Below are 16,809 nucleotides of genomic sequence, written 5' to 3' on the forward strand. Positions count from 1 at the left end.
CCCCATGCTCCTGGCATTTGCGTACAGACAACTAAGCCTGCCATTGGAGGCCCTAGGCTTCCTGGTGTGCTGAGGAAAAGCCTGTCCTTTGGCTAGATCAACCTGTCTTATCAATCAGCTATGACCTGCTCTCCAACCATCAGTCATCTTATTTCTCCTCAAAACACAGTATACCTTATGGACCATATTCTCTCCTGGGGCAACTCTCTTAAGTGGAGTTACATCAGAGATCACTTTGACACAATTTTTTTTTGTTCACTTTCCCCAAAATGCCAGTAGACACTAAAAGATATTCCATGTTGGTATAAGTAGGTATGTTTTCAATGGAGTTGCAACCACAATAGCTCTGAATTTGAACCAAGGAATCCACTAAACAAGGAAATCAGTGTCCCCACAAAGATACATACGAGGCCACATCTCTGTGTCTAAATACATTACAATGTGACTATACTTCTGTATTCTTTGGGATTCTGACAGCAGTTAGCATGACAAGAAACCACAGTCCATCCTCTGTTATGACTATTACACAGGAGGCATAAGGCAATTATATATTGCCAGGTTTCTTGCAGACTTCTTTTTCTGTTTCAGAGCTTTGATTTCAAGAACAACCCAGTATTTACACTCACAATAGACTGATACATCTACAATGTAAAAAAAAAAAAAAAAAAAAAAAATTTTAAGCGGAGAAGAAACAGTAAAATATTGGGAGAACTTTGTGAGCCAACCCAAAGCTTAACAAACTTCTCAATCCTTCATCAAACAAACAAAAAACATAATTTTTCCCCTCTCAAATTCTGAATCTTTCAATTGTTCACCTCTCGCTAGTAATGTCTTACACACCAGACAGTATTACCTGTACTTATGAGCTATTATGTAGCTATAACTGTTATTAGAGTGCTTTAATGAGCTGGCCATATAGGCCAAGTCATTAATTTTCATTTATTTTTAATGGTTTAAATACATCCTGTAGTGATCACCAGGTTCAATTAATACAGGCATATAAACAATGAGAAGAACTAATACACTTCATGCCTAAGCAGTAGATAAACCCCTGCAGGCCTTCAGTAGCTACTTAACTGAGGGACTGTCTCCCAATTACTAACTCAGTCTCCTTAGCTAGGGATCATCTTTAAATGATAGCTTCAATCACTATACATCCCAATAGCATTGGGCAAATTAAACACTATTAACTTCCCTCTTACTTCCCGTTTGTTCTGTACCTTTCACACATTTCAATGGTCTTTACTAAACATTTAGGTCCTGAAGAGATGACAAAAGCTATTCTTAGATATTTCACTTACGTAATTATTAAAGTATACATGTCAGTACCAGCACAAGAGTACAAAAAATATGGCTCTGCTCACATATGAGGTTACCAAGAAACTGCAAGTTTAGTCATATGCTGGACCACACATGTGTTTTACATTGAATTTCCCTTGAATAGAGCTGGTCACAGAATGGAAGTGATTTACAGGTTTTCACCTATTTTTAAAATCAACATTTCATCTTAATGCAGATTTTCTTGTCCATTCTACTTGTTATTTACTCTGTAAGAGTGGACAGAGACCAAGAAGAAGTTTTCAGAGACTCATGTGACACAGCTGAGCTTTATATACTGAACTGGAAAGTTACTTTGAAAATTATTTAAGAAGACTGTCAATTTGTGATCCAAGGTATTGTCAAATCCTCATCCATTAAGTTCAGGATTACAAAAGTGAATATTACTAAATAATTAAACAGATACATAGAGGTGACCAGGAATTTTAGGATGAAATAGTTTTTCCATCAGAAAATATAAATTTATGCAAACAAAACTTTTGAGGGGGATTTACCACTTTTGATAAAACTTTCATCAGGAAAAAATCCCAAGCTTCATGGTGGAATTTTTGGTCAAAACCTGAGAGAGATCCTTGAATGGCCAACATCCTAGTCATGAGGACCGTTACCAGCTCTTACTAGGGTTTAACTAGCTTCTGGGGTGGGTGTCTGTTGTAGCTGTTCAGATTTACATAAATAATTAAACATTAATGGTGGGGGGAGAAAAAGAGTGTGCATGTTCACTGGTTAGGGCACTCATCTGGCATGTGGAAGACTGAGGTTTAAAGTTCCTGCTCCTATGACTATTTCATTATTTTTACACAGTGGAAGAACACCATAAGGAGATATTGGGAAATCGCCTGTCCCAGAATAGCCAAAGCCCGGTGTTTAAAGCACTCAAGCAAAAATACGTCAGATGACTGGTACTGTACAGACAGCATCATTACAAGTTAATCCTACACCTATCTCATAACGAGATCAGGCATGCTGATTAAAAACAACCCCAAATTTAAGTTTGTATACCTCAAAATGATAGCTGTAGTAGCTAAGAATAGGCAAGTGGGGAGAGCAATGTCCTTATGTTTTTAAAAGCGATGCCCAGTCAAGACCTCAGACTTCCCTTTGTGCTGTGATTTCCTTAAGGGTAAGGTTGGGACACGGTCATGCCCTTAAGTGTTACAAGACAAGCCTGGATTAAGTTAGGCTTCTTGGAATTCAAGAACTAAGACCCAGTCTTAACAATGAGTCAGACAAAAAGAGATAGGGAGCTCATGTAGAAGGAAATGGAAAAGCCTCTGTTCGGTTTGTTAATTCTCTTACCACAGCCATGCTGCCTCGCTGGTGGAAGGGTAGGAATGCAGGAGTGGGGGAAAAAAACAAGAACCCAGAGACAGGAGAGCTGAGACTGTCCAGAACGGGGTTTTATGGACCTTGGGGATTTGGATCCGATTTTAGCCTTAATCAACTTTTTGTTATGGCAATCTATTTTCACCTCATCATGGGCTAATCAGAGCCATCATAAAGCCAGTTATTGTTTCATGTAACCAGTAATAAAACTCAGTATGGGAGCATCTACACATCACCCTACAGTGACATAGTGATGCGCTACATCGCTGTATGGTGCACTATGGCAATGTATTGATCTGGGGGGTCTACACATGATGGCAGCTGCACTGCCATAGTGGTGCACTCCCCTGGTATAGTGTGCTGCTATGTCGACATAGCGGCAAAATCTAACTGTGCACTGCACAGTAACCACCCATATTGCACTGTGATGTAGTACTTCCAAAAGGAAGTACTGAAGCATGGTGACTTGTAGATGTGCCCTATATGGACCACTGCACACACGTCAGCAGGGGGACATGATTTAATACGCATTGGTCCTGCTGTTTTAGACATGGAACAGGCACAAAGCTCAACTACCTTATCTAAGCAACCCCTGCAGCTAGTGGGGGGTGGGGGGGCAAAATAACAAAGAAGAAACAGTTCTGATTCTGGACTGTGTCATTGCAAGTACCTCACATGCAACTCACAATAAAATTGTGCATAACAGTTACACACAATCCAGAATTTTTAAGTTTGCTGGGCACAAAATGGCAGCTGAACAGTGAAAAAAAGAGGAGGGAGAGAAAAGTTAACACTTGGGTATATTTTTGGCATTTTTAAAGCAGTGCCCAGCCAAGTCCCCCAAGCTCTATGTGCTGTGCGTTGTCTAAGGGCATCATTTGATACATAGCATTCTTGTGCAGTCTTCCAGAGCACCACAAACCTCCTGGATATTCTTGTCAAGGTGACTCTTCCTGAGGCTCTCGGGACCCAAGAGGTAGAAGTTGATACTTCTTTACCAGTCATCCACAATCTTAGCTTACTGAAGCTAAGAATACATGAGTTTTAACACATGGGCTTTTCTGAGCCACCTTTCCCATTCCAACCCCTCTTCCTCAGGCAACTATACAAGGGGAAAAGAAAGCAGCAACTTCTAAAAAAAATATCAGGGGAAAAACATTTAAAACATTCCCAGGTAGATTGATCTATAGAAGAACTATTTTTTAACATTGTTGCCTTTATGAGGTGAAAGAAAACCATGCATGTATACATGTATGCAATGTTGCCTCCATGAGCAAAGCACTCACCTTAGTCTGGGGTTCTTTGGGTTTTCAAATTCCTGTCCAGCCATAGAAAGGGCTAAAATAAATGATAATGCAAGAGAAATACTGAAGATAATATGGTGCTGATCTCCTTTTACCACCAGTTTCCATCAGCCCACAGAAGAACATTTTACCACTCCTGGACTTTTCCATTAGCCATGGATCACTTCTTGGAAAGAAAGAAAAAAAAAATCAAACATGGCTTGTGGTTGTGGCCCACAATCTGAATGCAATTCTGATCAATGAGGCTTCTTTCTTCCTCCCTCAAGAATAATACTTTAAGGCTAATTATTGTTTAAAACAAAGCACCAGTTTTCTTCAGAAATTTCAGCAGGAGCATAAGCTAGTGAGCTCTGAAAGTTTTGCAGGAATTCACTGGGACTTACATGGTATGGTATTCATTTCAGGTGGGTCAGCTGTCAGCGGATACGTGTTGACAGTAAAAATGAAAAAAAGTAACTGTGTTTATCTGCACCTACAGATTAGCTTGTGGCTATCGTCACATTAAATAAAGCTTGTGTGTTGCATTTAGAGACAGGTAAACAAATTTAGCCTAAAATAAGAATACCAAGGAATTAAAGTTTTTTTCCATGTGACAGACTGTGTGTGTGATACATCGTTGGAATTGCTTTAAATTGCTGCAACCAGAGATTAGCAAATTTAATAATCATTCATTTGTTACCATATTCAGATGTAATCACACTGAACAAAGAAGAAAAAAAAAAACTAGTCCTGGCAAGGGTTAACAGGCCTGCATTGATTGTTAAACACATATTTTCATTTATTACAATCCTCTGGCTATGGATCTTGTTCAATATTCATTAAGGTTTCACTTGCCTTCATCTGGAACTAGTAAACTGCTTTGCTACAAACTGAAAAGCTAAGTCTTTAGCTAGTGTAAAGTAGTATAGCAACCTTGACTTTGGTAGAGCTAAGCTAATTTACAGCTGTGGAAACTCTGGCACAATGTTTCTTCTAATGCCCTGTGGCTTTTGCAAGTACCATAGCCACTGCTAACAAGCTATTTTATACCTTCTTACAGCCAGGCTCTCCTGGCTGTTAACTACAGGCTGAGACTTTCAGGGCCAACCAGAGAGTTTGGCTCCCCAGTTCCTATTGAAATCATTAAGAATTGTAGGGCTAGGTGACAGACATTGTACTAATTCCCCTGACACCACTAAAAAAAGTTAAAAGTTTCATATTTGTATCCAAATCTGACTGGCCAGCCACCTGTCCTCATGCTGTATTTAAAGACAAAGAAGCATGGCATTTAGCTCAGGTGCAGTGTTTCACTTGCTTTGCAGGTGTTGTTAAATCCAGCTGAGTCATACCAGGGCTGTACAGAACAACAGCACTGAAGCACAAAAGCAATCATGCTGTCTCTTGGAGGTAAAATGAGAAATAGAGAAGCAACTTTCTCAAGACCTACCCTGGCCCATGATCAATTGCCTGGAAATAGTGCTGAGTGCAGGGCCTGTTAAAAGGGCACTAAGAACTCTTCCTCATTTATTCCTGATGACACATTCATGAAAATTAACCCTGTAGTTAACCTGTGACGCTAATCAGTGAAACCCTGTGATTCTCTCGCTGCCACCTTTGCTCCCTCATCTCCATGTATTTCATGCCCAACAGGAGTATCTTGTCTTTATTTCAGCTGTAAGTTCTTTTGAGCAGGGTCTAGCTTTTTTACATAAGCTGGAGCAAAGCCCAGAACAGTGGCGCAACATATAATAAATAAGAACTGAAGGACAAACAGTGAAGTGGGCAAACAGAAACAAAAAGTGACGAGACAGAGGCAAGAGACAGAACTAATTCCTGCGCCAGTTCTGAGACCAGTGCAGGAGGTCGAGATGTTAGACTCATTCTTCACCTAACTGGGGGCTTGGTAAATCTTTGTATCAAGCATGAATAGCACTGAAGACTGTCTTGATACGCAGCCCAGTTGCCACAGGAGAGGGAATGCTATTAACTTTTGTCTTTGCTGAATCCTTTAAATGTATTCATCTCAAAACTAATCTCATCCACAAAATAAATCTATTATTCACATGGCTGGGCACTGACAACTTGCTTAGGGCACGTGTAAACCTCTGTCAGGAGCCTTATGGAAGGTGGGACAAGAATCTGTTTTTAATTAACTATTCTTGGAAAGGTTTCTTCAGAATGCATGACCTCCTGTGACACTTTTCTGTGGGGTTCATTGTATCTGATGTTCCCAAATATAACTTTTTTTTTTTAAACTTACAGGGATGTGGAAATTAGACATGTCAAAAACGTGGTGAAACATGGCAAAATTCCACCCCAGATCTTTGCCTTCAGACCATCCTCAGAGGTCCATGGATGTTTCTGTTAAGGTGACCAGCAGCAGTGTTACCATTATAATTGTTGTCATTAGACTTCAGGGTTAATATGATATTTGATGTGGGCGAGAGCAGTTCATACTTCTCAGAGCTATTTTTATTAGGATATTTTAGAGAGAGTAAAGTGATGGATTCAAATTTGGAAAGCCTCTCTATCCAGCCATAGGGAAGTCAAGGTAAAATCCTTAGCTCACCTCAAATATTAGTTGCCCACATTAGATAAAAAAAGTTGGTGGTATAACATAGTCCAGAAATCCTAAATCCAGTGGGAGAGGGTGCCCCTGTTGCAGGCAATGCAAAACACAGATGTAAGGAGCCCATCTCAAGCTATGACATAGGGGCATGCAAAGGGCAAGTTTGGAGCATATATTACTGTGTAGATTCCAGCAGTGGTCCCTCTCATAGGACAGCCCATGATGGCTACTGTAAATTAGGCAGTTCAACCTGGGATATCTAAATTATGCCTCTCTGCCTCTGAAAGTGGTCCAGAGTCAGAAAAGAACAAAAATCTGTCTAAAGTCATCTTTATCACCCTCCTTCCCCAGGCTGTTACAAGCACAGCACAGAATTTCATCCTTAATCATTTGTTTAAAGTTCAATTGATTTTAATTTTCACATAAATTGATAAAGCCAATAAATAAAGAGCTGCTGTACCATAATTCCACTTGCTAGCTCGATCTGATTAACGAGTGTACATTAGGTATGGGCTAGTGGCTAAACTCAACTAGCTCAACAGATCACTTAGGAAAAATAAGAATCAGCATGTCTCAATTCATAACTGAAACTCCATAAGCTGGAACACTTATACAACAGCTTTGCCTGATTGGATGGTGGAGGGGTCAGTGTCAGCCTGGAAAGATGTGTGCAGTGGAGTCCCTCGGGGCTCAGTTCTGGGGCTGGTGCTGTTCAACATCTTCACAGTGATCTGGACAAGGGGGTGGGAAGCACCTTGTCTAAATTCACGGATGACACAAAAATATGGGGTGGAGTTAACACCGTGGAGAGGAGGAACCAGATTGAGGCTGACCTCAGGAGGTTGGGGAAGTGAGCAGAGAGCAACAGGATGCAATTCAATAAAGACAAGTGCAATGTGCTGCATCTGGGGAGAAAAAAACTGCCATCATACCTATAGGCTGGGGGGTGACTTTCTCAGCACCACTGAGACAGAAAGAGATCTTGGAATCACTGTTGACTCCAGGATGAACATGAGTTGTCAATGTGATGAAGTAGTCAGCAGAGCCAATCACACCTTGTCGTGCATCTGCAGATGCTTCACAAACATGTCCAGGGAGGTAATTCTCCCTCTCTACGCGGCACTGGTCAGGCTGCAGCTGGAGTACTGTGTCCAGTTCTGGACACCACAGTTCAAGTGGGATGCGGACAACCTGGAAAGGGTCCAAAGAAGAGCCACTTATCTGATTGGAGGCCTTCAGGGAAGGTCCTACGAGGAAAGGCTAAGGGACCTTAACCTCTTCAGCCTCTCCAAGAGAAGGCTGAGAAGAGACCTTGTGGTGGTGTGCAAATTCATAAAGGGGAGAGCAACATGAAGTAGGCAATGATCTATTTACCAGTGCACCCTCTGGAACAACAAGGAACAATGGCCATAAGCTCTTGGAGAGTAGGTTTAGACTGGACACTAGAAAAAAGTTCTTCATGGTCAGGGTTACCAGGATCTGGAATGGGCTTCCAAGGGAGGTGGTGCTCACCCTGTACTGGGGGTCTTCAAGAGGAAACTGGACAGGCACCTGGCTGGGATCCCAGGATCCCAGGTTTGGTGACCCTTTTTTTGCCTGCCAGGGGCAGGGGGTCAAACTAGATGGCCCGCTGAGGTCTCTTCCAACCCTAGAATCTATGAATCTATGATTAGAGGAGAGAGAGAGAACCAGGTTCTCTTTTTTTCTGGGGAATTTGCATTTTGAAATGAAACAAAAACAACAATAGCAAACAAAGAATTCCACCCCCTCCCCACAGCCAATATATTTATTTTTTTGGCTCAATTGAAATAATTTGCTTTGGGGAAATAAAAAATGTATTGTTCTGATTTCAAATTCTAACTATGCAAAATGTTTACCAGAATAATCGTTTTTTCAAAAAGTCTCTCTGAAGTCTCTCTGGGTGCCAGAGCATCTCCTTGGAGGACCCAGTGGCTGATTGCTTCTGGGCATACTCCAGGAGCATGCCCTGGGCTGCTTTTTTCTGGTGCGTGGTTTTTTTTTTGTTTGTTTATTTGATACTGGGATGTCTCAGTATCAAATTTAGAGCCCGCATGGCAAATATGCAATGCAGGGAACACTTTTTCTTTCTTAGTGTGCCTCTTGTGGTGTCTTAAACTGCTTTTAGTCACCACAACAGGCACATGCTCACTTGTCTGGATGCAGCCAACTAGTTCAGCATCTCATTTATGATGAATAAAAATCACAATGTTTCAAATAATAGTCATTTCAACATAGAAACTTTTCTGACTATAACCTCACTGAAAATAACACACACCCCCACACACAAACATTACAATTACATTATGTACATTAACCCAGCACTTGTAGTGTATTACATTGAAGCTTATTTTAAAGACCCTATGCAGTGCCAGTGTGGTTTAAATTGATTTTAAAATAAATGAGAATTGAGCCCAGTGTATTTTCTTTATATCTTCTTCTACTTTGCATTTCAGTGCCTGAAAAAAATAAGATGTATGGTCGCTAAAGCGATTTCACCATTCATGGAATTTTGAAAAGCAAGGATCCTACAAACCCAAAGGCAATTTCTCTCTCTCACTTTCACTAATATAGAGCAGGAGTATCCCCAATAAACTTAATGGCATTACACCAATGGAAGTGAGTGATGAATCAACTCCTTGGTGCTACTGCATATGTTATGCATGTGCCACTGCAAACAGATACACATTTTTACTGTGCCAGAATTCACAAGTCTGACAGAATTCTTGAAAGAATTAGACAGTGACAGATTAATAAGTGGTTCTGTTTCTCATCACGACATAGCAGTCACCTCTAAGCATCCAGACTGCATTTACAGGATTTGTTCTTCTCAGAACCAATAAAGCATGAACGGTGAACACTTTCCTCTGCTTGAAACATGTTCTCCACTCTTACCCTGTGCAGTCATATAATTGAATTGCATACTGGGAGCATGTTGACGTTGTTAAGGTTAATGGTATAACAACAACAGAAAGCCCATTTGCAGGCAAGTGGATTATAATAATTGCTTGAGCAAACAATGCAAACATCTTGCAAATTGGCCTTCAATCTGCTTTAGCAGCAGCAGCATCCCACATATATGATGGATAGTTCTCTAGCCCACATTCTTGAAATGACTGGTGTAATCCATGATCTCCCTTCATAAATAATTGTTAACCCCTTGCAGGCCAAGAATATGCACCCTGTAAGGGTGAAGTCACACATTATGCTTAGACCATACTAAGGACACTAAAATATGAACACCTGCATGTTGAAGCTTATTAACTTGTGCTAAGTACCCTCTGAATATCTCAGAGTTACCTGGAGCATTACTTCAGGTGAGGGTTAACTCTAGGCTGTGTTAGGGTAATTTCAGTTTGCTCCACTGGGATAAAATGAGCAATTTTAAGTCCTCCAGCATCCCAGGATGCACTGCTTCCTCCACCACAGAACAGGAATAGAGAACAGGTGTTTTGGCTCCTAGCTATTCCTCTGTTTACCAGCCCTCTAGTGGCAATTCAGAGTTGTGCAGGTGAGAATAAATATTAACCTTTCATTTGAAACTGTTCACTGCACATTCAAACTTTAACACTACTTAACATTTCACAGATATAATATGGACTAAGTGTAACATGTAACTTCACCCTAATTTACAGTGAACTATAAAGCAGATTACCAGTCTCCACTATGCAAGGATTTCCAACACTGTCAATGTTTGCAGTCGTACAGTTTGTTTGTCGTACAGTTTTAGCACTTTTTGGAGCCAGTTGTGCCATTCTAGGAGAAACTTCATCTCTGATGCTATTTTTGGCCCCATAAAGAGGGGGTTTCCTTCTCTGTCCTCCTTCCTCCTGCCCTCAAACCTGGAAGCTTTCACTACTGTCCCACCTCCCAGGGAGAAAAGCCAAATTAGAAATGCTATGGAGGCAGGCCTATCCCCCATCCTGCCCACCTTCCCTCCCCTGCCAGAAGCCAAAAAGAGTTTGGGTTTGGTGGCAGGAGGATAGAAGAGGGAGAAACTAGCACCATTCTCCTCAGAGAGGAGCAAAAGGAGCCGTGAGGAAGCTCTATCTTATGGAAAATGGATCAGTCCATGCTCTATTCCCTCTTTCTATTGCCACCCTTGCAATATCCATCTTGGGAACAAGGCACATGGGGGATAAGTGATAATGAACATCTGGAATTTACCCACTCCCCAAGTCCAAGCCCAAAGAGTGAGAAGGTGGCCCCCCTACAGCAAGGCTGCCGGGGAGGGGGGGGGGGGGTGGATAACCCCTGAAGCTGTAGGACGTATATAAGTACACTGAGAGGCAAGCCACAGATGTGGGATGAGGAGGGCACAATTGACACATGACTGGAGGGGCACTGCTGATATGGGATTAGGAGAATATATATTAATTTCTGCAGTTGGGGGATGGGCACAGACCCAGCTCTGGGGGGCACAGGATTATTTAATTAGAATTTACCAGTCTGGGAAGAAGCTGCAAGCTCCACACCAAACACACACCACTTATATAAAAATTGAGTAATCTGATTTCAATTTGGTCCTCCATCAAGAGGACCACCTCCTGACATATAGTTGGAAGAGTTGGCAACACCGTAACTGCCATTTACCCTGGGGGAGAAGAAGGAGAAATCCAACAATTGAGAGAGACCAAAAACTGCAATATAATCTGTTTTCTTAATTTAAACAAATCATGAGTGCTGGGCAGTCTTGTAGGGGTTTAGGTTGTAGCCGTGTTGGTCTAAGGACATAGACAGACAAGGTTCCTTGGGTGAATTTGATATCTTTTATCAAGGTTTTGAACCCGACGAATGGTTTTTGAACCTGAAAGCTTGCTTAATAAATATTCTCCAACTATTTGGGTTGGTCTAATAAAAGATATCAAATTCACCCAAGGAACCTTGTTGGGCAGTCTTGTGACATTTTCCATTCTTATTTGTGGTTTTTTAACTTTTAGGGTAGGTAACACAAGATTTTACAGCAAGAATTAAGTCCTTTTGAGAACTAGCTGGCGTTGTGCAACACACAAAGCACTGTTGTGAATCATGACTTTCATATATATGGTAATTAGCATTTACAGTACTAGGAGACATAAGTGCCACAGGTCAAAAACAGATGGAGTGGTGCATCAGAAGACAGAGTGGCATGGGACTGAAAACTGAAAAGCCAGACTGCTGCAAACAGAAAAATAAGCCAGTCTCACTGTGATTCATAACATGTTTCATATGCAGATACCTCTATAAGAAAGTGAGATGGTAACATTGGACATGCACTGTCAGAGCAGTTATACTGGTATGATCACAGTAGAAAGCCAAAACAGTGAAAAACAAAAACAAAACCTCATGTCAGTAAGTCTTTTCCTATAGTTTTGTACTGAAGTGAGAATTTGGGGAAGTTGTAACAGTGCTATGGAGTATCACATTACAACTCCAGACATAGAGCTGGATTAGCCCTCCACAAAATGTGTTTTGTGCTGCATAAGCAGTACAGAGGAAATTTGCACAATCTGAGATTCCATTTGAAGACATCCTCCTGTGCAAAAACCAGTGGGGTTTGCTCATTCTGAGCTGGAAGGTGGGGGGTTGGACTGGAGCCCCCCCATGTCTCATGCCTTCAGGTCAGGCCAGGCAAACCCCAGCCTGCAGCTCACTTCCCCTCCCTTCTCCCCACTCTCTTCCTGTGGCCATCAGAGCTGAAAGGATGGCGGAGATGGTGTGTCTAGGGGGGAGATTCTGCAGGCAGTCTCCTCTGCTCAATCAGCTCCAAAGTGGAGCTCCATCTCCCTGACCCAAATGGCAAACATCTGTTGGGTCAAGGGGGCCGCTCTAACTCCTGTCACTTTATGTAAAGTGCCAGGAGTTAGAGCAGGGGCCTGTGCATCTGCCAGTGCCCAAAAAGTTTGATTGGTGAGTTCTGTTTTATCCAACTCTATTAAATCTTTGTTATAGGTTTGATTGAAAAAAAAAAAATGTAGAAACCAAGCATCATAATAACTAAAGTGAGAAGGAAAAAGAGCAGAAAAGAAGAGGAAAACTAATAAGTTTCCAACTAGAAAATTTCTATTCAGTAAATTAAATTTAAAGAATGGTTTAGTCATTCATAAAAAGAAACCATCAAGTTAATTTACTTTTGAAACAACACATTTTTGCAAACTAGTGCACCTCAGATCTATATATAATTGTTACAATTGGTAAAATAACCAGCTGTCTCAGAAGAGCCTTGGCAAGTATAGCTGTTGAAACACAAATGTAAAGAAAAAAAATACATAAGAAACTCAGCAACTCCAGCATATATTCAGCTTGGCTCAGAAAAAATGTAATTTGATCAGCAAAGCATGCAACAGTCAGACATGAAATGCCAGGAGCTAAATTAATAAAAATCTTTATTTCATACAGCAGGTTATAAATTGCATGTATTTCATTGGGCTTTTTCATAATACTTTATATCAATACTCTGAATCTATTAATGTATAACAGAACATGATGGGCCAGATCTTCAGCTGATGTCAACTCACTCAGCTCTACTGACCCCAGCAGAGGAAGCAGAATCATCTAACAGTTCATTAAAATACAGTAGAACAGACAGCAACATATAGATAGCTCAACATAAATTGTATGTAAATAGAAATTAAAACTGTGTTAAGTGTGGGTCAGATCCTTTTTGGGAAGTAAGAATAACATTTGGAACCTTTACCACTAAGTCACATGTTCAATGAATAATTTAAGTCAGCCTTGCAATATTCTACTTTTACACTTCTCCTGGAGAGAGAAAATATTTTGCTGGCTCAGTAAAAAAATCAGTTCTATTTGCATTACAACAGTTAACTGTGAATCTGTGGGCAATACGATTTCTACCCGGGCTAGCCTATTTTTCAAGCATTCTGAAGGAACTGACTATTCATTACTATCTGATGACTGCTCAGTTGTCCGTGTTAAAATAGTTGGTGCTCTGTTAGGTTCACAGTAGACAGGTATCATCATCCTGGAAAATAAAAAACACACGTCTCTAGCGCTTTCACTGCAACCAGCAAGGAGTTCAATGAACAAGCCAAGGAAGGAAAGTTAACAGAATCTGACCTCACCTGTGATCCATGAGATGGGTCCCTTGAGATATTTTTCTGGTCAGTATTGAAGCACAGTGGTGGGGAAATTTGCAGAACGATCTACTGCTGTCCCTATCATATCTATCTTTTGCAAAAACAAGGTGTCTAAGAGTGATGGCCAAAAAACAGAATTACCATCAATCTAAAACAACAGCAAGAGTTAAAAACAATATCAGCTCCTCCACCTGCATTTCAATCATTGTACTTATAGAGTTAGAAATCATATTTTGAAATGTATGTCTTGCCCATACTGATATGTAAATTAACAGGAGAACCAGAGGCGACGCATAGGGGGTGCACATACATCCCCTGAACATGGCAGTGCACCCCCTACAAAAAGGCACCATAAACACTGTTGGCAGCGCCTGCAGGTGGTCACCAACCACCCCCCTCCACCTCCAACAGTGGCAGTGGCGTCCGCAGGATCTTCCTGCTCACTGCCACCATGCTCCTGCTGCCACCACCACGCTCCCACCACCGCCACCGCAGCCATGCCCCCACAGCCACCATGGGCACACGCTGTTCATGAGGAGAACTGACTAACTTAATGGAGAAGATATAACAGTGAGAACATATGAAATGCCATATACTGGGTCAAACTATAGGTCCATCTTGTCCAGTATCTTCTGTCACACAGTGGCAGAGAATGGATGCTGAACAGGAGAGTATGACCAAGGTTTTTCCATAGTTTGTCTTCCACTTGCAGCCTCCAGCATCTAGGGTCTAGGAATTCCTGATTCAGAGGCTGTATCCCTACCTCCCTTGCTCAATAACTACTGATGCCCCTTTTTCCTCCAATAATTTGTTCAATCCCTTTTGAATCTAGCTAAACTGTCAGCTTCCATATCTTGTGGCAATGAGTTCCACGCCCGAATTACCCACTGTGTGAAAAATAACTTCCTCTTCTTCATTTTCAATTTACTACTTACTAGTTTCATTTTATGACCCCTAGTTCTTGTCTTGTGAGATACAATAAATAATAAATCCCTATTTACTTTCTCTTCAACACTTAGTTATAAGTGGTTATAAATGGTGTGCTGTTGAATTCACAAGGTTATAGTAGAAAACTGAGGGGAAAAACCCATATTTTCCCCTTTGAATGTTTCAGTCCCAGTAACTCATATGATGTTTTTGTAATGCTAGTAGGTCAAACTTTTCAGCAGAACTGCGATTGAGTTTACAGTAGCTATATATTATTACAGTAACTATATATTATTATTAGCTTTATCCAAAATATAAAAAGGTCACCTCTCCAAGGCTCTCTGGAAGAATGTGAAAATTGCAAAAACAAAGCAAGGTTGCTTACAGAGCGGAGATCGGAGAATCTCTCAATGAGAGATGCAAGAAAAGTATCATTCCATTCAGCTTGTATGGCCTTTACAATGTTTTTGTCATTACCTATTAAATTAACATATTAATTATTAATATATATTGGAAGGGAACAATAAGCACTGAACAGAACATCACTCAGTTAGATGAAGAGTGTTCCTGCTTCTGCTAGTGGAAGCAGAACATTTTTGATGCACAGGAAGCTGTTCCAAAAACACAGCCATTTTTTGTGAAAAAGGGGTACAATTTTTATACAGGAAGTGATTAGGTTGGTTAGAACCAAGCTATGATCTTCTTAATTCCTACTGGGTCTGCCAAGTTTGAGTGAGTGCATATGGTTGAATTGCCTTCATCTCAATTAACTCAAATCAAATTACCATGAATTTTTAAAAATGAGGTTAATACTTTTTATTGTAAAATAAGAAAAATAAATATTAAAAAGCCATAATGGGAAATAAGCAATCAACCAACCCTAATAACTAACAAGGTCTTGCGTAAAAGCAAACGAAACACACACAGAAAAATGTGTACAGAAAATAATGATCTGCCAGCTAAAATTACAGATGGGGTAAAGGGGTGATAGTCAAATCCAGATTAAGACTGGACTAAGGCTCAAGGACAATTTAGTCATATGAGTGAAATGAGAGAGCACTGAAACTTAATATGAAATGGGCCTTAAATATCAGAAATCAAATGGCACAAATAGTTATGTGAGATTCATACCATAATGGATTTAAAAAGTTTAAGAAAAATCAAAACTAAAGCTTTGGCTATTTCAGCCACCTACTCTTATATGTGATAAATAATGATATTTCTCAATATTCTGAGTAAAATGCTCTTGGATACATTTAAAATAGCAAACCTCCACTTTATAGGTAAATAAAACATGATGGAAACTAGAACCTATGAAACTCTCATGCATATTTTGTTAGAATTATGGCAACAATAATTATCATTACAGCTAGTAAAAATCCACCAAGTTACCATATGTATCTGCATACCACACACTCCAAAATAAGATGCATACCTTGTGAAGAAAACTGTAAAAAAAAAAAAAAAAAACAAACCAAACTTCTAGTCAAGGCTGAATTCTGACTACATGGAGTAGAGGCAAAAAAACCCCCACACTATCTCACCAGCACTTCCCCTCGCTACTCAGCTAAAAGCTAGTTTGAATCATCTTATAGTCACTGCTGAATTGGCAGCAGTTTTTGCTGAGCAGCCAAAAGCTGCTGCCAATTTAGCAGTAGCTCTAAGACGGTTACAACTGAATCTGCAACACTGAAGAATGGATTCCACCCTTCCCTCCATGTGGCTGGCCACGAGAGAAGCATGGTAGACATCCCAGCATCCCCATACTTCTAGTTCAGTGCAGAAATCAGCTTTCCTGCTTAAGAAGTAAACCTTAGTTTTGAATGGATATTTTTTTAGGGAAAGGTGCATGTGGTATGCAAATAAATATGGTAAAGGAAAAATTGATTCATTTTTTCCTGAAATTGTACGCTTGTGTGTGCTATGAATTACATTTCAACTTGCTGGAGACTTCTAGCAGATATTTTCTAGCAGAATAGTAGAGCTGGCAGACAGTGTCACGGCGGGATCCTGCAGGAAGGCTATGATCTCCTTAAGGTCCCTCTCACCATGTCAAGGCTGGCCCAAGGGCACCCTCTTTTTCTCGCCCACCACATCTTTGATGTTCAGTATATGTTGGGAGGCTGCCTTATACCACCTTGGGCACGGCGTATCAGGACCTCTGTCCCCACAGTTTTCCCGGACTCTTGTGGTCTCCCTGTACGATGGGTGCTACTCAGGCACCCTAGCCTTATGGGCTACGCGTGACTCCTACCACCCCTAATACCAC

Source organism: Alligator mississippiensis, chromosome 1 (assembly GCF_030867095.1).
Source record: "Alligator mississippiensis isolate rAllMis1 chromosome 1, rAllMis1, whole genome shotgun sequence".
Lineage (NCBI taxonomy): Eukaryota > Metazoa > Chordata > Crocodylia > Alligatoridae > Alligator > Alligator mississippiensis.